This window comes from Pan paniscus, chromosome 9 (assembly GCF_029289425.2).
Source record: "Pan paniscus chromosome 9, NHGRI_mPanPan1-v2.0_pri, whole genome shotgun sequence".
Taxonomy (NCBI): Eukaryota; Metazoa; Chordata; class Mammalia; order Primates; family Hominidae; genus Pan; species Pan paniscus.
Window position 1 is genome coordinate 14,531,021 of NC_073258.2, and position 25,605 is coordinate 14,556,625.

Sequence of the window (25,605 nt, forward strand, 5' to 3'; positions counted from 1 at the left end):
CCCGAGTACCGGGGATTACAGGCATGTGCCACGACACCTGGCTAATGTTTTTGTATTTTTAGTAGAGACGGGGTTTCACCCTGTTGGCCAGGCTGGTCTTGAACTCCTGACCTCAGGTGATTTGCCCACCTCAGCCTCCCAAGGTGCTGGGATTACAGGCATGAGCCACCATGCCCAGCCAATGATTTATGTCTTGACATGAGTAGTGAGGACATGGGTGTTTGCTTTATAGTTATTTATTAGAATGTATAATTTTCTATGCACTTTTCTGCGTGTGCATTCATTTTCATGATCTAAAAAGTAGAAGTGGGAGACAGCCTTGTTTTAAGAGGAGGTTGGATGACAGTGTCACCCTCCACTTTCTTTTCACTTCCAAATTTACCACTGTGGTCCCAGAAGAGAAGTCCCTGCTTGGTGCTCATGTCTCCACCCTTCTCCTGGATCCCCCATCCCCTGGGGATCAGTCCGGAGACCTCCACTGTCAGAAGCAAACTCATCCTTGACTGCGCCTGACTCAGCCATCCCTGATGGCATCTTCTGGGCTCTTGTGCTCCCAAGGATGTAATTGAGTGTGCTATGTGGGGAGACAGTCTCATGATTTCCTCGGATGGAAACCAAGTGGGAATAAAAATAGTTGTGCCAGATTGTTGGTGTGCATCACAGCTCAGGAGTGGCCCTGGGATGCCTGGGCCTGGGCTGGAACCTGGCATCCATGTTGTATGCCTGATTTCCTCCACCTCCTCCGCTCAGGGTGCTGGTGTGTATGCCACCTCTCTGAGTGAGACAGGAAGATTGCGTTTAGCTCAGGCACCTTCTCATCAAGACTATTTCGGAGGGTTCAGAGGGCTTGTTTCTGAAGCACCCAGCAGGCAGCCTGGCATAAAGCAGATGCTCAGTGACCAGTGGGTATCAGTTGGTCCCTTGCTGCTTTGACTTGGGCAACACTGAGGTTGGGACTACAGAGGTCATTGCCCCTTAAGAAGAGCCTAGAGCAAGTTATCTCTGAGGCCCTCGGAAGCTTTGTTCAAGGGACATTAAGTCCTTTGTTTGGGGCTGGGGAGTACTGAGACTACAGTTTGGGAAAATGTTGGTCTCTGAGATGTAGGCTGCCTGATGACTAGCTGTGCAAACAGAACCTCGGACTTCCCTCCGCATTTCTTTCCTTTGACCCTTCAGGGTCAGCAAGCTCAGGGTCAGAAACCCTGCACTCAACTCCTTTGCTAGGGATTTGTGGAGGCTGATCAAAGCCCTCAAGGTGGCCAGGGCTGCTGGGCAATGTTGGCATCCTGCTGATACAAAAACTCAGCTTGGATCTCCAGCACCCTCTCCTCGGATAAAGCCGGTAATTTCCTGGAGCAACCACACTTGGAGAGAACCAAGCTTGCAGGGAGCTCAGAGCAGCCTAGGCAGGTCACAGTGGACAGGAGGGATGTGGGACTGGCAGGAGGAAGTCAGGAAGGAGCCTTGATCACTGACTGCAAATAAAAGCTTCATGTGGTGCAATGAAATCACCCTATATGGCTTGAGAGGAAATTCTCTGCAAGGAGCTGCATGCAAATAGGTCATCAAGTAATGGCAAAAGTATGCAGCCAAATGGAGGTGCCCCTGCAGTTTCTGTGTCTCCAAGGACTAGATAAACTCCAGGAAGGACTCAGGGCTTGATGCCACAAAGGATGGGGAATAAGAGATGCTCCCTCTGCCCCCATGAGCCCCCTTAGCCAGCCTCCTGCCTCCTGCTTCCCATCTCTCCAAGGGGATCCGCCCTGAGTCTGACCAGCATCCCCGTGTTCCCTGTGGCCGGGATCAGGCAGGGACACAGAGATTGCTTGAGACACTTTCTGGTGACTAATGCAGTATACTTGAACAGGAAACAGACTGGAAAGGACTTAGGAGGAGCTATAAATAGCCCATGTCCTAAAAAAATGAACTTGGGAAGAAATGGAATTAACAAACTGGGAGGAGAACAAGGAGATCACAGGCTCCAAGCAAGACCAAGCTTTCTCTTGGGAAATGAGCTTTTCTCCCAGATGGAGCTCCATCTGCCCTTGCAGGATCAGCTCCCCCAAGTGTGCCCTGCTCCACCCTGGGGTTGACCAGCCAGCTCAGCCTGCCTGCCAATATGATGCCTGGAATTGTCTGTGGTTCTGGGGACCAAGCCTTGTCAGGATCATCACGTAAGGGTGTGTATGTGTGGAAGGGCGGGTGGCTGAGGCTCAGGATTCAAGGACTATGGACCATGGTGGGAAAGTAGAGAATTGGAGCAGTGACAGGTCAGGGACATCCCTTCTGATGTTCCTCAGTTCTCTCCTGTTCTCTGGGCTTCAGCAATCTGCTGTCTCTTGAACCCAGTGAAGGGAGGGGTGAGTCAGGCAGGAGAATGAGCTCAGGTAGGATGGCACGTCAGCAGCCTGGAGTCTGACACCAGCCAAGACACTCAGTGGCAGAGTAATGTAGAATAGAACACTCCGTTTCACTAAGACTGGTTCCTTTTCTGTAAGATTGAGAGGTTAGACTAGTTCACTGGATTTGAAATATTTTTATTTTTTAAAGCTGCATAACCTTTCTCCAAAGGAAATCACAAGGAAGGAAGAGTACTGCCCTGGTTAAGGTGGGGACTCAGGGTTTCTCACACTTACACTCAACCATTTCCCTTGTGGTAGCCCTGAGAAACTGCCACAGTGCACCAGGGCGTCGCCCAGCACTGTTGAAAGCCACAGGACTGGAGCACGTGGCAAGTTTGGCTGGCCACCCAAACACAGCTCCTCACGGTTTCTTTCTGTCTTTCCTTTCTCCATAGAGGCTGGAAAGCTAAAACAGTGAAAGGTAATCCTGAGCAATGGAGGCTTAACTAATGATGTCAGTCAAAACGGAGAAGGAACTTGTAATTTACACTCCCCAGCTAACTTCTTCCTCCTCTTCTTCTTTTTTTTTTTTTTTTAAAGACAGCATCCTCCTGTCACTTAGGCTGGAGTGCAGTGGCATGATCATGGCTCACTGCAGCCTCAAACTCCTAGGCTCAAGCAATCCTCCTGCCTCAGCCTCCCAAGTAGCTGGGATGACAGAGGCATGCCACTATACGCGGCTCCTAGCAAACTTCTTAATATCCTCATTAGTTATTGTGATAGACTGATTGCAAAAACAGCCACAATCGTCTATCCCTTCCAGTCCACACCCTCTGCATCCTCAATCCACACCCTCTGCAATGTGACTGTGTAGCTCCTCCCATCAAGAGACAGAATCCATTTCCCCACCCTTTGAATATGGGCTGGACTTGAAATTTGCTTTGAACAGTGTTTATTGAAAGCGACAATGTGCCAGCTCCACGCTTAGGTCTTAAGAAGCCTGTGTCTTCTACTCTCTCTCTCTTAAACCCCTGCTGCTGCCATGAGAACAAGCTGGGGCTAGCCTATGAGAAATGAAATATCACACAGAGCAGAGCCGAGTTGTCCCAGCAGAGGCCACCCCAGGCCAGCCATCCTCCAGCCAACCTGCCAACGGACCCGAGATGCATGAGCAACTAGACTCATGAGAAATAATACATGTTGTTTTAAGGCATACGTTTTGGGGGTAGTCTATTTCTGTTCTAGTATTTATTGTTGAGTAACACACCACCCCAAAACTTAGTGATTTAAAACAATGTATTATATACTCATTTATTACAATCTCCCAAGGTTCTACGCATTGACTAGTCGCCGTGGGGCAATTCCCACCTGAGGGCTTTCAGATGATTAGTCAGATGTCGGCTAGGGCTGCAGGTATCTGAAAGGTTCAGCTTGAGTGGGTGCCTGGGATGGCTCACCCAGGTGGCTGGCACTGGATGCCAGCTGTCATGCTGGACTCAGCTGGGCTGTTGACTGCACATGGCCTCTGCATGGGCAAGGGCTTTTCACACCGGGGCGCTGGGTTCCACGAGGCAGGAAGAGGATGCTGCTAGGCCAGGTAAGAGTTGTGGCAGCACTGGCACGGCATCACTTTCTTTCTATTCTATTGGTCAAAACAATCACAGCATCGACCCTTGGAAACATAGATGTCACATCTTGATAGGGAAATGGCAAGGTCACATTTCAAAAGAGAAGATAGGATGGGAGATATTGTTGGGGCCATCTTTGGGAAATACAATCTGCCACAGTTGCATAGCATTATTGAAGCAATGAGTAACACAGACAGACATTTTTGTTTTCCAGGTCTCCATCTTCCTTGCAGCACTGCTTTCTGTCCAGCCTCCCTGCCTACCCACTTCATCACACAGGGAATGGCAAACACTGAGCTGCTGGGGGAAAGGCCTGCAGGGCCCTTCTGAGGTTTGTCACCAGCTCTGGGGTAAGCAGGAAAGAATGCAGTGACTGACCAGTGATCACTGCCTCAAGGACCACGAGAAGAGGGGAAAGCCCTGGTATGAATGAGCTTGTACCCTTCACCTCGCTGCGTCTTGGTTTCCTCTTTTACATTTTTCTAAGGATTCTTCATTATGGGTATGAGGAAATACAATTGTCTAATTTCATTAGAGAGTGGATCCAGGCAATGCAAGCCAAGTGCTTTGCCAGTACTAGGTGCGGTGGAGGAAAAAATTAGATTATTCACAGGTTCAAATTGAGATTCTCACCTTATTACTCACACAGAGAGACTAAAGGTATCAATTTCTGCTCTCCCCAGCCAGGCCTACCCACAGAAGCTAGAGATATTCAACTGCCTTATTTAGCTTCACCCAGGCCCAGGAGCTGCTGAAATTAGACCTGGCCTGGTAGTGGGAAGCCCATCTGGGCAGTGGGAGAGAAAGGGTTAAGATCTGTGATCATCGCATGTTCTTACTCATAAGTGGAAGCCAAACAATGGGAACACATGGACACAGGGAGGGGAACAACACACACTGGGGCCTGTGGCAGGGGCAGGGGGAAGGAGAGCATCAGGTCAAATAGCTAATGCACGCTGGGCTTAATACCTAGGTGATGGGTTGATAGGTGTAGCAAACCACCATGGCACATGTTTACCTATGTAGCAAACCTGCACATTCTGCACATGTATCCTGGAACTTAAAGTAAAACTAAAAAATTTTTAAAATAATTAAAAAGAAAAAAGATCTGCGTTTATGACCCAAGGTTCCTGAGAAGGCTCCCTGCCTTGGGCCTCCACCTCTGTTCTCAGCTCCAGCCTTTCCCCAGCCCAATCTGGGTAACTGAGCTTCTGCCCCAGGTTTTCCAGTGAGCAAGAAGGCCCCTTAACCCCGTTCAGCTGGGATTCTATGGTCTTGCCAACTTCCCCTATCATTTTTCCTTTTAGACCACGCCCTGTTCCTGAATCCAAAACCACTTCCTGCTTCAAAGAGGAAGTTCCTTCAGAAGCCAGATGCTGTTACCCACCTGAAAACAAGTATCTTTGGCAAAAGCCAGAGACTCCTCCTGTCAGAGCCCTGCCCACCTGCCTGAGAGCCCCTGCCAGGTCAGCAGCCAGTATGTTAACCCCCCTGAGGGCCCTAGGACCCCGCTACTCCTGTCCCGGCAGGTCTCAGAACTGAGCCCAGAGGGTTACGACAGGAAGAAGGCAGATGCCTCCCATACTGACTAGGTTTTTGGCTTGCTTTGCACCAACATCCTGTCTGCCCTGTTTCCTACTGAGGGCAAACTTGACTGGTTTTTAATTAAACCCATTCCCCCAGAGAGCTTGGGGGAGAGATAGCCTCATAGAATTCCTTCAGTAGTTATCAGAAGGAGACCCCGTGGAGGCAGAGGTTGCAGTGAGCAGAGATCGTGCCACTGCACTCCGGCCTAGGCAACAGAGTAAGACTCCGTCTAAAAAAAAAAAAGAAAAAAGAAGGAGCCGGGGTGGGGGGTGGGAACAGGAGAGAGGGAGGGCGGAAAGTGAAGTCACAAGTCCAGAGTGGTTCCTTCCTGGCTGAGCTAATGCCCTAGCAATGCACCTTATGTAATGGGCAACTCACCTGAGCGTCTGAGCCCATAGGAGTGCCAGCCCCTCCCTGTGGTGCCTCCCCTGCAGGGCCCACAGCCACACCCTCAGTGCACACACTTTCCTTCCTATCCGTCCACTGATACCTGGGGATGACCTTTGAACGATGTCCAGCAAATCAAGCAAATTAAAGGCAATCACATCCACTGTAATACATCTGCTTGGTAGAACATTTGAACAGAGAAAACATTCCCCAGAGCTCCACCCCTAGAGATAGTTTTTCTTTTATTTTTTTCACCCAGGTTGGAGTGCAGTGGCGCAATCTTGGCTCACTACAACCTCTGCCTCCCAGGCTCAAGCAATTCTCCCACTTCAGCCTCTCGAGTAGCTGCGACAACAGGTGCATACCACCACACCCGGCTAATTTTTTGTGTTTTTGGCAGAGACGAAGTTTTGCCATATTGCCCAGGCTGGTCTCAAATTCCTGAGCTCAGGTCATCCACCTGCCTTAGCCTCCCAAAATGCTGGGATTACAGGTGTAAGCCACAACACCTGGACTTCTAGAGATAGTTTCTATATTCTAGAGATGTTTTTATTTTTATTTATGTTTAACCAAATTAAACTCTTCAGTTCTTCTTTCGGTCTTTAGCTGAGTCCCTCTCCAAAACTAGAGGCCATAGGGTTGCTGTGGCTTTTCCATCCCCATCATAAAGGGTAGTGCTCCCTCAGTGATTGGTTTCAGGATTCTCCCCAATACAAATCAGGCCTCCAAGAACCATGTCCCCTTCAGAGAGGATTCCTAAGCTTCCTCCTCTTCCTCCTCTTCTTACTGCAAGGGAAATACAAGATCAGTCTGGAATGGGCTTCCAGATTCATAGGACCTCCCCCAGGACGCAGATTCCGGGAGAGAGAAGAGGAAGGCAGGTTTGGAGCCTCCACCACCACCAGTTTCCCTCACGCCCTCCTCTCTCCCTTCCCCTCTTTCTCAACTTCCTCCTTTCCCTCTCTTCCTTCTATGATCTGTCCCTGCCCCTCTGTCTCCTCTTCCTTTCCTTCCTTCCTCCCTTTTCTCCTCCCTTCCTTAGCAGGCAGCAATGAGCAGGTGGCACTGAACTTAGATTCCACCATCACAGGTGGGTAGATCTTGGCTCACAAGCCTGTCATTGAGTAGTTAAGTAGCCCTGATTGGAGTAGTCATTTTATTTCCCTGAGCCTTTGTTTCTCACCTGCAACATGGAGATTTTACCCACCACCGTGGTGCAGACAAAGTAGGACAAAGTATCCTTTAACCCAGGGCTTGACACGTGACACTCATCAAACATTGCTGAGCTCTAATCTGCATCAGGATATGGTAAGTGTCTACTGCGTGCTGGGACAAAAGGTACAGAAGGGAGCAAGGCAGAGATCCCTAAACAGACCTCTGTTGTGATCTTTATTGTAATACATGGTAATTATTTGTTTCCAAAAGAGGTGGAAGGAGACATAAATAGCTTCTACCGCCAGGCATTCAGGCACCAGCTGTGAAGGCCTTCTGCACATTGAAAAACTCAGAGTAGCCTGGTGGCTGGAATGAAAAGTCAACACCAGTTCCCCCAGCAAAATATTTCTCCATTCAGCCTTTTCGGCTCATTGGTTTGCCTGAAATCAGTTGTTTCTCCCTGGGGAAGCAATCTTTAAAATGGTGAGGAGAGTGTGCATCTGATGTGCCTGCACTTGTGCCTGTGGAACAGGGTAGGCTCAGAGCCCCATGCAGGCCCATGAAGTCCCCTCAGAGCCATCAGTGTTGGGTTGTCATAGGGTCCCAGAAAATGCCTGTCTGCTTCGTGAGATTTAGGCTGGGTGCACAGAGGTTTCACTTGGTGTGCCTGACTTATTTAGGGGACTGCCTGAAGTGCCATGTGAGAAAGGAGGCTGAGGGCTTTGGGTTTGGAGGAAGAGAGCACTAGGATGGATTAGCAGTATCTGCTGCAAGTGGAATTTGGAGGTGATAGAAATCGTGCGTTCAGCTTATTTGCCATCTCTGGGTTGGCCTCACTTTGGCAGTTGGTTCCTGCTGGCTGGACTCTGCTCACACGCAGTGAGAGGTCTCTCAGAGGCTCTTTGTTCTGCTGCTGGGGATGCCTTGGGAATGATGCCCTGGGGTGCACTGCCACATCCCACACAAAAGGTCTCCATAGCTGGAGAGCCTTACCAGGTGCATGGAGGGGAAGATGTGGTACCATAAAGATGAGGATTCCTCTCAAAGTAATATATGCATTGAATGAAATGCCTACTTCAATAAGCAATTTCACAAAGCTTTACAAGCTAATTCTAAAATTCACATGGAAGAGAGGCCAGAGAATAGCTTAAATTACTTTGAACAAGGAGGAGAGACTTAGCCTGCCAGCTATTAAAATCCATTATAAAGGCACTGATGTTAAAGAATCACCACACAAATAGACAAACAGACATTGGAGCAGAAGTCAGGGAACAGAAAGACGCTCATATGTATCTGGATAACATTGACAGGAAAATCAAATTGTAACGTCACATACAGGAGTCTTCATGAAGGTAAGATGTTTAAAAACATTTTTAAAAGTATAAAACATTGTTTAGAAACATACGCCTTTGTAGTAAATGTGTAAAAACACGCATTAGAATGATGAACACCAAATTCCAGAGAAAGGGAATGGATCCCTATGGGGCACAGAGTGTGCATTAACTATGTTTATGTCTTTAAAGGAAGAAAATATTTGAAGCAGATATGGCAAACGGAGAAGATTCATGAAAGCTGGATGGCCGGCGCATGAGCGTTTGCGGTGTCATACTTTGTTTCCTTATGTTTGAAATATTAGCATGGCTGGGCATGGTGGCTCACACCTGTGATCCTAGCATTTTGGGAGGCTGAAGCTGGGGGAACACTTGAGGTCAGGAGTTCAAGACTAGCCTGGGCAACATAGTGAGACCTCATCTCCAAAAAAAAAAAAAAAAAAGAAAGAAAGAAAATGAAACATTAGGGAAAAAAAATCCCCCATGTGCCTGGTCTGCAGGATTCCCCCAGTAGCCTGGTTATGGCTTGGGAGGGGAAAAGGAGGGGTGTTTTTGTCTATTTCTCATATATGACACTCAATGACTTCACAATCATTAATTCATCACCCACTAAGGGTCAAGCACTGAGGTACCAAGACTAATGAAGTTCCGGCCCTCCCCAGTGTAGGAGGCGGGTAAATGATCACACTGTGACAAATGCTCAAACGGGGATGTGCTTGCAAAGGCTAGAGACAGCACAGGAGGAAGGAACAGTCCATTCTGCTGAGAGGGTGAGTACCGAGAAAGCATGGCACTGGGCTTGAAGGATGAGGAGTTCGCCAGACACAGAGGATGAGGAGAGCAGCACGTGAGTAAAGAAAACAAAGGAACTGTCTGTCATGTTGTGGGCTGGAGGGCAGCATTCACACTGGACAAGTGCTTCAGAAAGATCCTTCTGGCAGGTAGTGGGCAGAAAAATGAGTGAAGTCAGAGCGATCGACTGGGAATCCACTGAAAGTGGATTTAAATGAGAGGTGATGAAAAACTCAGCTACATCTGGGCGAGGTGGCTCACACCTGTGATCCCAGCATTTTGGGAGGCCGAGGCGGGCGGATCACAAGGTCAGGAGTTTAGGACCAGCCTGGCCAACATGGTGAAACCCTGTCTCTACTAAAACAAAGAAAGAAAGAAACAAAACTCTCTCTCTATATATGTATAATATATTAATATATTATAGATCTATATTAATATAATATAGATCTATAATATATTAATATAATATAGATCTATAATATATTAATATAATGTATTATAGATCTATAATATATTAATATAATGTATTATATATAAATATATTATATATAATATATATTTTATATATATATATATACACACACACACACACAAATTAGCCAGGTGTGGTGGCAGGCACCTGCAGTCCCAGCTACTCGGGAGGGTGAGGCAGGAGAATTGCTTAAGCTCAGGAGACAGAGGTTGCAGTGAGCTGAGGTCACACCACTGCACTCCAGCCTGGGCGAAAGAGCAAAACTGTTTCAAAAAAATAAATAAATAAGAAAAAAAGAAAAGAAAAAGAAAAACTCAGCTACAACAGAGTGACTGGTTATAATTTCCCTGCAAAACTGCTAATTCTCTGATGGAGGGACAAGCGCCGAATCAGGTTTTGTTTATCTCTGCAGAGTACCTACATTGTTCCCTCTTATGATAGGAGCTCAAACACATGTTGATGAAAGGGAGGGAGGAAGGAAGCAGGCAGGCCCGCAGGCCCATGCCCTTCTTTTACAGATAAGGAGACAGAGCTGGGACGGGTGGAGGAGTGTTCAAGGACATTCTTGGCTAGAAACTTACTATCTAAAATAGTAAAGAGACCTCTAACCATTCTGCTGACAAACTTATAAGCACAATAAGCTCTGAATAACAAACACTCCGCAGGTAAAGTTCCATGACAACGATTCTTGTTATAAAGTTGTGGTCTTCATAGAGAAGTGCTTTCCTCTCAGGCAGGAAAAGAGTTCCTTTAAAATAGATCGAAATGCTCTGTGATGAATAATACGAAACAGTAAGGCCTTCACCTGGCCTGGGTCCAAATAACAGGTTCTATTCAGGTGGCTCCGAAAGCACCTGATTGTGTGCTGTCGCCACTGTGGGCAGGGCAAGTCCAGCAGAACTTTACAAGTCTTTTGTTCTGCCAGCAAGCAGTAATTGGTTCTCCACCCCAGTGCAGTAAACTTCCAGCCACCTGAATGAAATTCACCTAATTTAACAAACTGCACGAGAAGCAAAGCAACTCCCAGAGCACACACAGTTGTGAATATTGTGCATCTGTCTTCTCTGTGATTCCTCTTGTCTTGAGGCTTCCACACCCCTCTGGTCCTTGGTTCGTCCTGTCCCCTCTTCTCCAGACCCATCTCCCCATCTACTGCAGATCTGGCTCTATTGGGTATTGAATCTGCTTCTCTCCACACCTCAGTTTCCCCCTTTCACCTAGCTCTTCCTTTTAGCTTCTAAACATGCTCAAGGCTTGCAGCCTAAAAATGAAAGTACTACAAACTACTCTTTATTCTGCTTCTTCCCCCACTGTGTGCCCCTTCCAGTCATAAGCGATTCTGCAAGGAACCATCTATACTCAGTCTCTACCATCTCATTGCTTGCTACATAACAAACAACATTCTAAGAATTTTACATGTATTAACTTATGGAAGCCTGACAACATCACTGTGATGTAAGTGCTATTGTTATCTACATTTTATGGATGAGGACAAGGAGGCACTGAATAGCAAAGTATTTGCCCTGGATCACCAGGATTTGGGCAAAGGTACGCTCTTAGACCTTTTTCCCCACCTTATGCCCATTGCAAGGTACCTTGAATGAAAAAATACACAAGAACGTTGCATGGACCTGTCTCATTTATTGATTCATTCATTTCTTCATTATTTAACACTTACTGGAGGCCTACCATGTGCAAGACAAGAGAAAGACATGAGTCCGCTGTTGACATGCTCAGAGTCCAAAATGGGAGGCAGGCCTGCAATATAGCATAAGAAGAGCTCTGGTAAATCGGTGGCGGGGGCTAGGGAAGCCCAGGGGAAGCAGCTCACTTTGCTCATAGCGGTGGTTCCCGAATTTCACCATGCACTGGAATTACCTGAGATCTTTCAAAACTACCAATTCCTGCCTCCCACCCCAAGATATTATGACTTAATTGACATGGCAGTTGGATTTAAAAGCTCTCCAGGTGATTCTAATGTTCAGCAACATTTGGGAAACACTGGCTTCAAGGGTAATGAGTAGGGAGTTTGGTTTGTAACAACACAAAGCCTAGCTTAAACTATCTTAAGAATAGAAAATGAAGTGGGTAAGGTGTTGTGCCAAACCCCTATCAACTCCCAGAGAGATGGCACCAGCCTCAAGGGGCTGAAGAAGAGACCCAGAGCCAGCAAACGAGACATAGGGTTTTACTGAGGCTCACAAACAGGGAAGAGAGTCCAGTGGTGGCGGACTGGGCAGAAGAACCACATGCTGCGAAACCATGCAGTTTACATAGCATTCTCACTTAACACCCTCCCCCTAAAAACCTCCACTTGACAAACTGCATTTAACCCCTCAAAAGGGCCTGGATCCCATGTATGGAATTGTGGCTGGGCTGGGGGCGCTCAGATGTTCCTCATAGTTAAGGAATGAGTCTCCGGGTTGGCCACTCTGGGATTCCTTAGCTCAGAACTCTAAACACACATTCAGGTGCGTCTGTTACACAGGGTCGTTCTCAGGGTATGCTTAAGTTATGACTGCCAGTTGCGTCTACCAGGCACCGATGCGTCTACCATAAAGGAAGGGAGTTGTGTATTGGCTTACATTAGATTTTTAAAAGATGGTCAAAGGCTATATGGTTCTTGAAAGGGTTTGATCCAGGTCTCAAAAGATGTCACCAGGATAACGTTTTCCTTTTTTCCCAGTGATGGTTGCATTCTAAGTCTCCCATTGGTTGCAAGATGCAGCAGTTCCAATCTCTGTTCCTGCTTCCCTCACATCCAGTGCAAAGAAGAGGTCTGAGGTTCTTATATCTCAAAAACCTAGCATTGCATTTCATTGGCTCTGGTTTGGGCCTGAGCCAATGACTGGGGCCACAGAGGTGGAGACTGCTGATGGCTTAATCTAGTCATGTGCCCCACCTCTGGGGCCAGAAATTGGAGGCAGTCTCATCTAGAAGGCCGTGGTAGAGAATGGAGGATTTGTAACAGATCCTGCAGGGAGATGAGGGTGAGGAGGTAGTCAGGGCTAGACAGAGGAGAGTTGCTGTATTTTGTAGGAGGTAGAGGTATTTAAGTAGGAGAATGATAACATGACTTTTGTATTTTAAGATGCCACTCTGCCAGTTATGGAAAAAACATGTAACTTTTTTTCTTTCTTTTTTTTTTTTTTAAGACACAGTCTCGTTCTGTCACCCAGGCTGGAGTGCAGTGGCGAGATCTCAGCTCACTGTTACCTCTGCCTTGCAGGTTGAAGCGATTCTCATGCCTCAGCCTGCAGAGTAGCTGGGACTACAGGCGTGCACTACCACGCCCATCTAATTTTTTTGTATTTTTAATAGAGATGGCATTTTGCTATGTTGGCCAGGCTGATCTTGAACTCCTGGGCTGAAGCCATCCTCCTGCCTCGGCCCCAAAGTGCTGGGATTACAGGCATGAGCCTGGTCATGAATTTTTTAAAAAGGTGTATAGGCTGTGTACAGTGGCTCACACCTGTAATCCCAGTGCTTTGCATGCCAAGGCAAGAGGATAGGAGACAGGTAAATGACCATACTGTGACAAATGCTAAAATGGAGGTTTGCTTGAAAAGGCTAGGGAGAGCAAAATAGGAAGGAGCAATCTGAGTGTGACTTGAGCCCAGGAGTTCGAGACCCTATGTATTAAAAAAAAAAGAGAGAGAGAGAGAGAGAGAAATTAGCTGGATGTGGTGGTTCATGCCTGTAGTCCTAGCTACTCAGGAGGCTGAGGTGGGAGGATCACTTGAGCCCCAGGAGTTTGAAGCTGCATTGAGCTATGATCGCACCACGCACTCCAGCCTGGGTGACAGAATGAGACTCAGTCTCTTTTAAAAAGGTAATTGTAGTTGTTCAGAGGAGAGATATTGGGAACCTAAACTAAGACAGCAACAATAGGGATGAATAGTGGGGAGGGGATTCAAGAGATGTGTCTGAACTATAATTTAAAGGATTTGTTAACCAACTGGAAAAGAAGATTTAGACAAAGAGAGAAACCACAGAACCACAGAAGAACCACTAAGAATTCCAGTTCGGGAAATGGGGTGGATGGTGATACCATCAGTGAGATTTGGAATATAGATCATTAAGAGGGTTTTGGACAATGCACTTTGGACATGCTGACTTTGAGATGTGTTGAAGGCATCCAGGGAGCAACATCCAAGGGCAGAAGAACATGAATTTGGAATTTGGGAGACAGCTGGAATTCCAGTGCCCATATGATAGCTGAGACAGGGGTGAGGAATGTGGTCACTCAAGGAGAGACATCGAGGGAGAAGAGCAGGAAGAGAAGCTCTTATGGCATGGAAAATTGAGGTGGAGCAGTGGTGTTTGGGAAACAAAGGAAGATGGCTGGGCGCAGTGGCTCACACCTGCAATCCCAATACTTGGGAATGAAAAGGCAGGAGGATCACTTGAGCTCTGGAGTTCAAGACCAGCCTGGGCAACATGGCAAAACCACATCTCTACAAATCAAGAAAAAAAATAGGTGTGGTGGTGCATGCCTGTAGCCCCAGCTACCTGGGAGGCTGAGGTAGGAGGATCTCCTGAGTCGGGGAGGCAGAGGTTGCCTCAGTGAGCTGAGATTGTGCCACTCCAGCCTGGGTGACAGAGTGAGACCTTGTCTCAAAAAAAAAAAAAAAGAAAAAGGAAGAGAGAGTTTCAAAGAGGGGTGGTCAACTGTGTCCTGTGATGCAAAGAAATTAAGGAAGTTAAAAGCCAAAAGTATTTTTGGCTCTATAACAGGGATTTGACCACTAGGAGGGCTCTGGCATCCTAACAAGAGCCAGCTTATAGGGTTTAGGGTGAGTGAAACTGGAGGATGCAGAGAGAAAAAGCATGGATGGATCACTCTTAAAGAAGTTTGATGGTAAGAGACAGGGCCAGTGGCTCAAGTAGATGTGCCACATCTTTTTTCATTCTTTTTGTGATTTGTTTCCTTTTTAAAGTTCGGTTTGATGAGAGAAGTTTGACTACAATTAATGCTGCAGGAAAAACTAAAGGAGAGAGAAAGTCTGAAGATAAAAGATAGTGATTTTTCCATAGAGACAGAAAGCAGATTAGCAGTTGCTGGGGACTATGAGGAAGGGGGAGTGGAGTGACTGTTTAATGGGCGTGGGTTTCCTTTTGGGGTGATAAAAATGTTCTGAAACTATGTGTGAAGCAGCTCCCATATAAGAAAGAAAAATGTTCTGGAATCAGATAGTGGTGGTTGTACAACACTGTGACTTTACTTTGAATTTTATTTTATTTTATTTTGAGACAGGGTCTTGCTCTGTTACCCAGGCTGGAGTTCAGTGGCATCATCTCAGCTCACTGCAACCTCTGCCTCCCAGGTTCAAGAGATTCTCATGCCTCAGCCTCCCGAGAAGCTGGAATTATAGGTGTGTGCCACCACACCTGGCTAATTTTTGTGTTTTTAGTAGAGATGGTTTCACCATGTTGGCCAGGCTGGTCTTGAACTCCTGGCCTCAAATAATCTGCCCACCTTGGCCTCCCAAAGTGCTGGGATTCCAGGTGTGGGCCACCGCACCTGGCCAACTTTATGACAACTTTATAACAACTTCACTACCCCTATTTGATGAAAGAGGAAGCTGAGAATCAGAGAGACTCACTTATCCCAGGTCATACAGCTAGATTTGAGATTCCACCCCAAGCTGCTTTAACTACAACGCCCAAACCCTTAACCCTCTCATCTGGCCTCTACAGCTACAAGATTTCATAAGTACATATGTTGATAATGTGAATTGATCCATATTCTCCAAGGTGTAATGGCCCCAATCCCTGGATAATGAGAATGTCTTTTTTTATTTTTACATTATTCCTTTTGATTGACCTTTTTGATTGGGCACAGCTTTGATTATAAAAAAGATAAAGCCTATTTTTAATACAAGGAGGAAAAGATGTTAGAGGTAGGGCGCTTCTCTGAAGGAGATGTCATAGGCATGTAAGCAACCACTAGCGAGGATGTGAAACTTCACGGGGACGTGGGTGAGTCTGTTTGCAGAATGTGAAAGGAGCATGAACTGGGGCAATAAGGAAGACTTCCCAAGGTGGTGACCTGTAGTACAGTCTTCTCACTGGGTGGAAAGGAACAGGGAGGGCCTTTTACAAGGGTAGCACTAAGCCTGAAGCCGAGATCAGGAGGGATGGGGGAGGAACGGACAGACAGGCTGGATCCATAGGGTGATGTTTCATGCCATCTCTTTCCTGGTCCTCCCTCTGCCCCTCTTCCAGTTCCCATTCCCCCTCCTCTGCCCACAGTGAGCCATGCAACATAAATTTGCTTTGCTCTCTGCTGTCAACAGAGCAGCTATAGCCTTGTTCTAAGATGCTTCCCTTGGTCCTTAGGGAAATAGAAAACCTCGAGGGCTGGCCGCTCAGGCATTCTTAGAAGGCCGGGGTGGCTCGTGCCTTCCCACTTTGTTCTGGGATCCTGTGACTCTCGGGCACAGACCCAGCACAGCCTTCACTCAATGGCTTCTTTGATTTTCTCCCAGTTGGACTGTCAGAGACTGTTGGCCAGCGGGAAGAATGCTGAGTGGTAAACTGTGCAGAGAAACAACTATTGCATTTCTGCCAGAAGTCAAATTTCTTTTCAGCCTTGCCCTTATACAGAAGGACCAGACCCCTGCACTTGAGATATTGCCTAAACCAGGTTGCCCAATCTGCCACTTACCTGATGACCAGCAAGTCTACAATTCATTTCCTTTCATCTGTGTTTTAATATCTTTTGTGGGGGGGATGGCCTCCTTTTTTTTGTTTTTGCCACTTCTTTGGCAATGTCTTTGGATATATCTAAAAGTTTTTCCTATTTCTAATAAGTATATATCACATTTGCAGTAGTTTTACTGCTAATGAGATATGTGCTTGTGATAAGTTTCAGAGTGACTGAGTGACTAATTGACAAGAGCTGAGGCTCAGGAGATGGACAGATCAGGGTTTGAATGCTAGTTCTGCCTGTTACTATGACTTAACCACCCTGGTCTTTGGTTTCCCCAAGTGTAGAATGGGGTTAAAAATCTCAGCCTGCTATATGGATGTTGTGAAGATAAATAAGGTAATATATGGGCCCATTGTAGGTGCCTGAAAAACGGCAGTTTCTATTTACCTATTGTATCAGTTAAGGTTTGATCAGGGAAGCAAGACCATTAATATGTAGAAGAGGGAATTACTATAGGGATTAGAGTTCACATAATTGTGGGAGCTGACAAAGAGATCACAGAAAGCTGTTGCCTCAGTGTTTACTTGTGGACTTGAATTGCTGTAGATCCACAGGGTCATCAGGTGAGAAGAAAACCCGATGTGAAGAGGGGCAAATCAAGAGCCAGCTGAAACTTGGACAAATGGATCCCTTGAGGAGAAGGTGGAATTCATGTCTATTTCTCATCACCTCTAACTTGGACGATGTGGTGACCCTTAGAAGAAGGTTGCACCTTTCACCAAATAAGTGAACCCGCACCTGGCCCTAGATTCAGCAAAGCTGAAGGAGGAGAATCTGCGTGAGCTGCAGGAGCTGGAAGCCTGGCAACTGCCCCATGCCAGCAACACATGAGTGGCAGTGTTGCCTGGTGACCTGTGCTGATCTGGCGCAACGATTGCTTGCTACGGCTGGGCACAGTGGCTCATGCCTGTAATCCCAGCACTTTGGGAGGCTGAGGCAGGTGGATCACCTGAGGTAGGGAGTTTGAGACCAGCCTGGCCAACATGGTGAAACCCTGTCTCTACTAAAAATACAAAAATTAGCTGGCTGCAGTGGCGCATGCCTGTAATCCCAACTACTCAGAAGGCTGAGGCAGGAGTATCACTTGAACCTGGGAGGCAGAGGTTGCAGTGAGCTGAGATCGCACCACTGCACTCCAGCCTGGGCACCAGAGTGAGATGGAGTCTCAAAAAAAAAAAAAAAGAAAAAAATCCTTCCTGATCTCATGCAAATATCCCTTATGGCCAGTCCTAATTCAGAACCATCCAGGAAAGGAAATTCTGGAAAACAGGTCTAGCTTAGCAAGTTGTTATAATACAAAGCCACCACACTTATAAATAGGAGGGAAGGCAACTAACATTAATTGAGAGCCTTTACATATGCCATCTTATTTGATCTATGCTCTGATCTTACAAACACAGGGTTATTATCTCCATCTACTGGCTTGCTCCAATTCACACCATTAGGGAGCACACATGTTGGAATCCAGGTTGTTGGAGGTTGAACTCTTTTCAAGGGAATTTGACCAGTGAAGCTGGTTTGGGCTTTTCTATTTGGGAACTTGGTTCCATCACAGTAATGCTTGGAATGCCCCTGTGGACCTCGTTCACCTGAAAAGGAGGAGAACACCCCTTCTGAACCAATCAGAGCTAGTGCTGCCCTAGGTTGTCTCTTGGCATCTAAGCTGTTCCTAGGAGAAAGCTTTTAAGAGAAAAGTAGGTAGGAATTTAATTTTCATTTAAAAGTATTAATCTACTACACAATGTACTGCACTTAGAGAGCAGCTTAATGTGAGGGCTGATGTGTGAAAGTAGGGGTGGGGAGGGGATAATACGGGAGGAGGTCAGGATGATGTGACTTTCCCAGAGGTAAAAAGCATAAATTCCTCTGAAATTTCATATGGGCCCAGGTCTATAACTAGGGCTCAGGCTCATTAGCGAAATAGTTGCTGGGTGGTACAAGCACTTGTCTAGTCTATTTTTTGTTTGTTTTTAAATAGTTTCCTTTTATTCTTTCAACAAACATTTCCTGACACCTCCCACCTGCTGGGTGCTGTTTAAGCAATGTGCATTGAGGTTACAATGTTGCATACCACACGGAGGAGCCTCCTGAAGAGTTTTAAAGCCAAGGGCGCAGATGAGTTGCTCCTGTCTTCACGTGGGTTCCTGCAAAAGCCGACCCTGGGATAAGAGTCTGAATGTCAGCAGTTTATTGGGAAGTAACCCCAGGAAGCACCAGTGAGGGACCGGGGAAGTGTGATGGAGAAGTGGCAGGAGGAAGCCAATACAGGTTACTGCTGTGAGACCTGGAGCCCAGTCCTGCTGGGGCTCTCTGAGACAGAGCTAGAGATAGAGAACTCACCTTTAAGATGTCTTACCCGGAAGGGTGAGAAATTGGGGGTATATATCCACAAACCCTCGCCCACACTGTGTTGAAGGTTGCTCCCTGTGGTGTTAAATCACCTGTATTTCTGGTCTGCCCTGTGCATTGGCTGAGCTTACTGCTGAGGCTAGGGGAGAACCCTCAGGCAGAGTCCGAGATGTTTGCATTAGAAAGCCAGTGGCATATATGGAAATCAACTGCCTGTGCTAGATCTACCTGACATATGTATACATGTCCTTCCTCCCTTCCTAACTGCTCTCAGTGTTCACTCAGGTGTTCCCCCTCTCCCATGCAGCCCAGGTGTCTCAGGAAAGCTGAGTCCACCCCAGCTCTAGGAGGGGGCCTTGACTGGCATGGACAATCAGCACATTCCATTCCTCTGGCTATGGCACCAGTTCAACTGGGCATGTGACCCACTCCAATCCGATGAAGCTCAGGACCATGCTTGGAATGCTGGGCCAGAAATATTCTTTTGGATAAGGAAGCGTGTGGCAGTGAGAGCAATGACACTTGCTACCATGAGGAAAACCAGTCTGAAGAGAAGCTGACAGAGAGGAGGGCAGAGCTGAGACAACTGCAGAGTAAGGTGGCTGGAGCTTTCACCCCTGCAGTCTTCAGTTATAGGAGTTTCTTTCTCTCTTTCTCTTCTTGTGGTCAGGTTTCCTCCATGGCACCTGGCACACAATTGTTGGTAGCCCTAAGTTTCATGGAAAGAGAGCCTCTCTCACTGTGTATCTACACACTGGTCTTAAAGAATTCTGCTTGGACCAGGCGCTTGGCTGTTGGACTGATCACCATCGGGGCTTGATGTTTCACCAGGCCTGGGAACTGTGTCCAGTTCTGTAGCCAGGAGGGCAGGGATGTTACCAAAACAAGGAGGAATGGAGGAGCTGGCCAGTTAATTCCCTCCTCCACATACAACAACTAGCTTCCACAGTCCCCTGTGTGGTTCTTGCCACCTCTCCAGCTTCATCTTGGATTACTTTCATGTTTTATTCCCTGCTGCATCCCCTCCACTAAGAATAGTGCATGGAAGATGGCAGGCACTCAGTCAGCATCTGCTCAATGAATGAAGGAAGGAATCTCTTGCAGTTCCTGGCTCTGCCCCTCATCCCTGATTCCGTGTTTCAGTTGCTGCCTGTCCTGAGCACTCACCATACTCCTTCCCATCTGCCTGCCACTCATCTCTCAAGGCTCAGTGGAAGGGATGCCACCTCTGTGAAGTCTTCCCACTCCCCTCAGCCTCCTTGCTGTCCCCCAGCACCCCAGATAGATCTGGGGAGGCAGTATTGGGAATTGTAAAGAGCACGGGCTTGGAAGTCCACCAATTCGATACATTTTGCCAGATGCTGGCCCCTAGGAGACTCTGGGCCAGTGGTTTCACTTCTCCAAAATCCCATTTTCTCATCTCTAAGGAGTGGATGAAAATAGTACCTGCCTTTATAACATACACACAAGTCTGAGGCTGGGGACTAGGCAAGTCCCTGACCAGGAGTTGCTTACAGAATTGATGCCTCCTACAGACTCTAGTTCTCTATACCCTTAGTGGTATCATCACCAAGTATATTTACTCACAAACCCTTACATATGATTTATTATGTGCCTGGCACTGTACTAGCATGCATCTCCCCATTACTATTCCCCTACTACCTGCTGCACAAGGAAGTTAAGTCCCTTGCTCAAGGTCACACAGTTAATAAGTGGCAGAACTGGGATTCAAACCCGGTCATCTTGACTTCAGAGTCTGTGCTATTAATGGCTTGGCTATGACACCTCCAGCCTAACTGCACTGTACATATTTCTGGGGTGGACACATGATGGGTAGATAGACAGATGAACTTGATTGAGTTCCCTCCTTGGACTAGAACAGAGAAGAATATTCCTGTCCTTGCCTCTAGCCAGCTCTTCTGGGAAGGGTTTGGAAGTACAAGTTGAAAGCTGTCTCCCAAGATCCGTCAGTTACAGCAGTTCTGGAATGGGCTTCGGGTTTATGTGGACAGGAATCTGCCCAGGCTGCAGGTGTGGCCCAGCCTGCCATGAGGGTGCTCTGGGTTTTGTGGCATCGTTTGATCTCTAGAGGTCAGAATTATGTTATGCCCCTGGAATTCACAATTGTCTGTGAATCCCCAGTCTATCTGGGGCTAAGGCTAGACTACTTACATGACCTATGTTTCTTCCCCTCTCTTCTGCACACCCACTCCATCTCTGTTTGCTCTGGTTGCTACATCTGGCTGGGATGTCACCTCCTGCCTGCAGCCACAGCTGTTTGCTCTCCAGCACTGACTTTCTCACCATTGCTGGCAACGTGCACACATTCCCCAAAGTGCTGGGGTGCCTCCGAGGGCATTACTGACTTCAGCAGGTCCCAGACCGGTGCCATTTTTCTCTAAACCACCTCTGGAAAAGCCACTTAAAGCGTGGTAGGCCTGATGAGTTTTTAGTGACCTTGAAAACTTTTAGATGTGTTATCCGTGAACAAGCGGTTTGTTCTGAGGACTATGAAGATGATGAAGAGCTTGAACAAGGCCCCAGGGATCTTGCTTCTCACATACTGCTGAGTCTGTCTGCGGGAGATACAAATGTTTCCACTTCCTGGCTTAGAAAGTCCCCCAAGCACAGCTCCCAAGGTGCCCGGGGCCAATCAGCCCTTTCTCATCATTTAACCAGGTCACTGGACTCTGTCTAGATACCAGCCTTCCTCTTCCTTCCGAAAGACCAAAGCACTTTGATAGCAGCTTGGGGAGGAAGCCAGTGAGAACCACACTCACTGTTTTGCCCTTCTCTGGAATCTATGGCCTCTAGGAAGAGATCCAGAGCCCGGTGCAACTGTCTTCTCTGCCATTCAAATATCTTGAGGGGCACCCTGGCTTCATTACAGAAAATCTCTCATCAGGAGTCCACTTAGTTCAACTCTGACCTCTCTTCAAGCATATTGTTAGGCTGGAAATAAAAGGAAGCCAGAACTGCCACCCCCACAGTCCTCTGAACACCATCAGGTGGATAACCGATGATGCCCGTGAGCACCAGCTGGGTTCTTTCAGGGGGAGGCGTGCATAGTGCTGTGGAGGCCATTGCTTCCGTCTGAGATGAAGCTATATTTAGGGATGAATCTGGGCCTTCCTTCTCTTCCTCCCTCTCATGCTAAGTGGCCATCTGCATCTCCCAGACAACCTCCACAAGCAGGAAAAGTGGCCTGGGGAAGAGGTGGCTATTAAATATAGACTATTGAGCCTGCGCATAAAGAGATTGAGTTAGTTTGTCTGTCATGCTAAGAGTGAGAAAGGGACATTGCATGCCTGGAACACACTTATTCACTCACTCTGTGACCATCAGAAGCATCCTTCTGTCTCTGGGCCTCCGTTTCTTTCCTTTTCTTTTCTTTCTTCTTTTTTTTTTTTTTTTTTTTTTGTTGTTGTTGTTGTTGTTGTTGTTGTTGAGATGGAGTTTCGCTCTTGTCGCCCAGGCTGGAGTGCAGTGGTGTGATCTCGGCTCACTGCAACTTCCACCTCCTGGATTCAAGTGATTCTCCTGCCTCAGCCTCCTGAGTAGCTGGGATTACAGGTGCACACCACAATGCCCAGCTAATTTTTGTATTTTTAGTAGAGATGGGGTTTCACCATGTTGGCCAGGCTGGTCTCAAACTCCTAGCCTCAGGTGATCCACCTGCTTCGGCCTCCCAAACTGTTGGGATTACAGGCATGAGCCACTGTACCCGGCCTCTTTTTCTTTTCTTTCTCTTCCTTTCTTCCTTATTCTTTCTTCCCTCCCTCCTTCCCTCCTTCCCTCCCTCCCTCCCTCCCTTCCTTCTTTTTTTTCTCTCTCTCTCTTTCTTTTTTCTATTTTTGAGACAGAGTCTTGCTCTGTCGCCCAGGTTGGAGTGCAGTGGTGTGATCTCGGTTCACTGTAACCTCTACCTCCTGGGTTTAAGAATTCTCTGGCCTCAGCCTCCCAAGTAACTGGGATTACAGGTGTGTGCCACCACACCTAGCTAATTTTTATATTTATGGTAGAGACAGAGTTTCACCATGTTGGCCATGCTGGTCTTGAACTTCTGACCTCAAGTGATCCACCCACCTCAGCTTTCCAAAGTGCTGGGATTACAGGCATGAGCCACCATGCCTGGCCTCTTGTTTTCTTTCATCTTCTAGGTAAGGGATTAGATAAATATTCCTCTAAAGTTTTCCCTAACTTTAGATCTTTCATTTGAAGAGCTGAGTTGTATAATTCCTAGACATAGTCACAGCCCAGCAGGACATCCCATGGTGACTGCTTAGTCCAGAGGAAGGTGAGTTGTGACATCCTTAACCCATTCCTCTTCACTCTCCAGGAAGATGGTCAGCAAGGGTGGCTTGTGTGAGGTGGTGAGTGGCTCTGGTCACTGGCTCAAGAAGTCCCCAGGTTTATCTTCCTCCATGCAGTTAACCCTTCTCAGTTCCCAGGTTGCCCTGCATCCAAGGAAAAGCTCACCTCTCAGCCCTCAGATGCACCAACCTAGCAAGAGTCTTTCTTATCTGAGCCCCCTGAGTTAAAAAGATTGGGAGTAGGGTAGGGGAGAGGAGGCAGAGGTTCTGGGAATGCATTGGTAAGTTTGAATTTTTAAGTTGCTTGAACTTCTGTGCTGAGCAATGCTATCTTTGTTAAACTTGGTTGGCCCACAGTGCTCCTGAAATAGCATTAAGCTTGTTTTAATCTGAAGGGACAATGTTGTGCTATTGGTAAGGTGATAAAACTGTAAAAAAAAAAAAAAAAAGAGAGTAATAAAGAATACAGCTCCCAAAGCATTGTGGTCTTCTTCTTCTTCCTTTTCTTCCTTTTTTTTTTTTTTTTTTTTTTGAGATGGAGTCTCGCTGTACGAGCAATTCTCCTGCCTCAGCCCCCTGAGTAGTTGGGATTATAGGCATGTGCCATGATGCCCAGATCATTTTTTGTGTTTTTTAGTAGAAACGGGGTTTCACCATATTGGCCAGGCTGGTCTTGAACTCCTGACCTCAGGTGATCTGCCCACCTCAGCCTCCCAAGTGCTGGGATTACAGGCCTAAGCCACCATGTCTGGACAGCATTGTATACTTCTGATTATCCATCTGTTGCATTATAAGTTACATGAGTGCAGGAACCACATTTGGTTCGCAGTAGGGTTTGTTAAATGAATGAATGACTCTGTCTCCATCTCTGTCCACAACATGGGTGTCTCAGGTCCAGGCCAATAGCAAGAGGCTTTATGTCCAGTGCAGTCAAGGTGGGGACAGATGTAACACTGCTTCCTGAAGCTCCTCACTGCCTTGGGTTTTCCATATCACTCTTCTAAATAAGGTAGGGCCAGGCCAGTGGAGTCTCCTCTCCCTCACAGTGCCGTGGCCTGAGCTTGACAGACTGTTTGGATAGACTGGGAGTGGGTCAGGCCTAGAGCAGCTCTTTCAGGGTTAGACTTGACCTGTCAAGTACCCTAGAGGCATGGGCAGTGCTGTAGAGGCCCCAGCACATAGTGTTTAGGCATGTAGATTCTGGAACCAGATCTGGCTCAAATCCGGACTCTGATACTTACTAACCATGTGATCTTGACCAGTTGCTTTACCTCACTGGTCTCAGTTTCCACATCTGTGAAATGGGATGATGATACAATACATACCTGTCAAGCCAGGCTTAGATGAGATCACGTGTGAAGGGCACTCCCCAGGCTGGCATCACAGGCAGATTTCCATCAGAGTGGAGTGCTGGCCCTCGGAGAGTACAAGCTGACTGGGCCTTGCAAACTGGGCAGGAACAGCTTTTGCTGGAAAGTTCATCTACAGGAAGTTGATTGAATTCTGAAGAGAGAGCTAAGAGAGCTGCCAGGTAGGACAATACCTGGTAAACACCAAAGGGCTGAGAGTAGGATCACATGGCAAGAAGTAGAGTAGAGAAAAAATAATAATAAGCTGCAGGTTTGGGGAGGCAAACTGTTCTGTTTGCACTTGTCTGGCAAGGGAACATGGTGTCTCCTGGAGGTGGTCTTGTGCTGGGGAAATTCCAGCAGCCTGGAGCCACAATACTGTTTCTCACTGCTCAAGCCTGCCTGTTTTCCTCTGCCTAGGTAGCTCAGTTCCAAGAACACTTATTGATGCTTACACCGGGCCAAGCCCTGTGATGGGCCCTGGGTTCCAGAGGTGAGTCAGACATGGTTCCTGCCCATGGAGATCCCCATTTCATGATAACTGCTACAAGAGCCGTTTAAACACAAGGTGTTTTACAGTAGTTATAGTCTACAGAGTGCTTCTGATTGCTCACTAGGCCCCACTCCATTCACACTGTGTTGTCTGTGAATGTTGCTCTCTGGAGCTGTGGGGGGTAAGGGTAACCCGGGAAGGTGGGCAGAGCAGAGATTAAGATAGGGAACTGACAGCCAAAGGTAGAGGGTGTTTAGGTGATCTGACCAAGGTAACACAGGTAGTCTGCACCACCGCCCCCTTCCCACTAGCTTTAGCCTAAGCAAGGCCAGGTGAGGGGAAGATCCTATTAGCTAGCAAGGAGGTTTGCGGAAGCTCAGGATGGTCAAGGAACCAAGCAAAGAGGGAGGTCCACAGGACGTACACAGTCGGTACTAGAAGTGCCATGCTGCTCCCCCATGTCCAAAAGGGGATGCGGTGGCTTGCTTTCCAGCCGCCTAGACCAAGAAGCGTGAGGCCCAGGCCCTCGCCGCTCCCTTGATACCCGCTTACCAACACCGGGGGTTTCATCTCGCAGCGCCACCACGCCCCACTCCCAGCAGCCCTCCCCTGGTCTCCGACCTGCGCGGGTCAGGGTGGGAGCGCCCGGCCACTCCCTGCGTTCTGGGCCGGGCTACAGCCCACGTGCGCCG

General features: G+C 47.5%; 1 protein-coding gene and 1 long non-coding RNA gene across 3 annotated transcripts in view; one reads left to right on the top strand and one right to left on the bottom strand.

The window, feature by feature from the left end:
• Window positions 1-6,108: 6,108 nt before the first annotated feature.
• MICAL2 (microtubule associated monooxygenase, calponin and LIM domain containing 2) overlaps window positions 6,109-25,605 on the top strand; it is a 270,478-nt gene continuing 250,981 nt past the window's right edge. For both annotated transcript variants that reach the window (XM_055094133.2, XM_055094131.2), the window contains exon 1: window positions 6,109-9,200. The gene's annotated coding sequence lies outside the window, so the exon portion shown is untranslated. The remainder of the gene's footprint in view (window positions 9,201-25,605) is intronic.
• Window positions 9,125-25,585, bottom strand: LOC134731225 (uncharacterized). Its single transcript, XR_010113416.1, has 3 exons — window positions 25,466-25,585; window positions 24,397-24,614; window positions 9,125-18,553 (listed from the first exon to the last, which is right to left on the bottom strand). It is a non-coding gene; the product is annotated as an uncharacterized LOC134731225 (long non-coding RNA).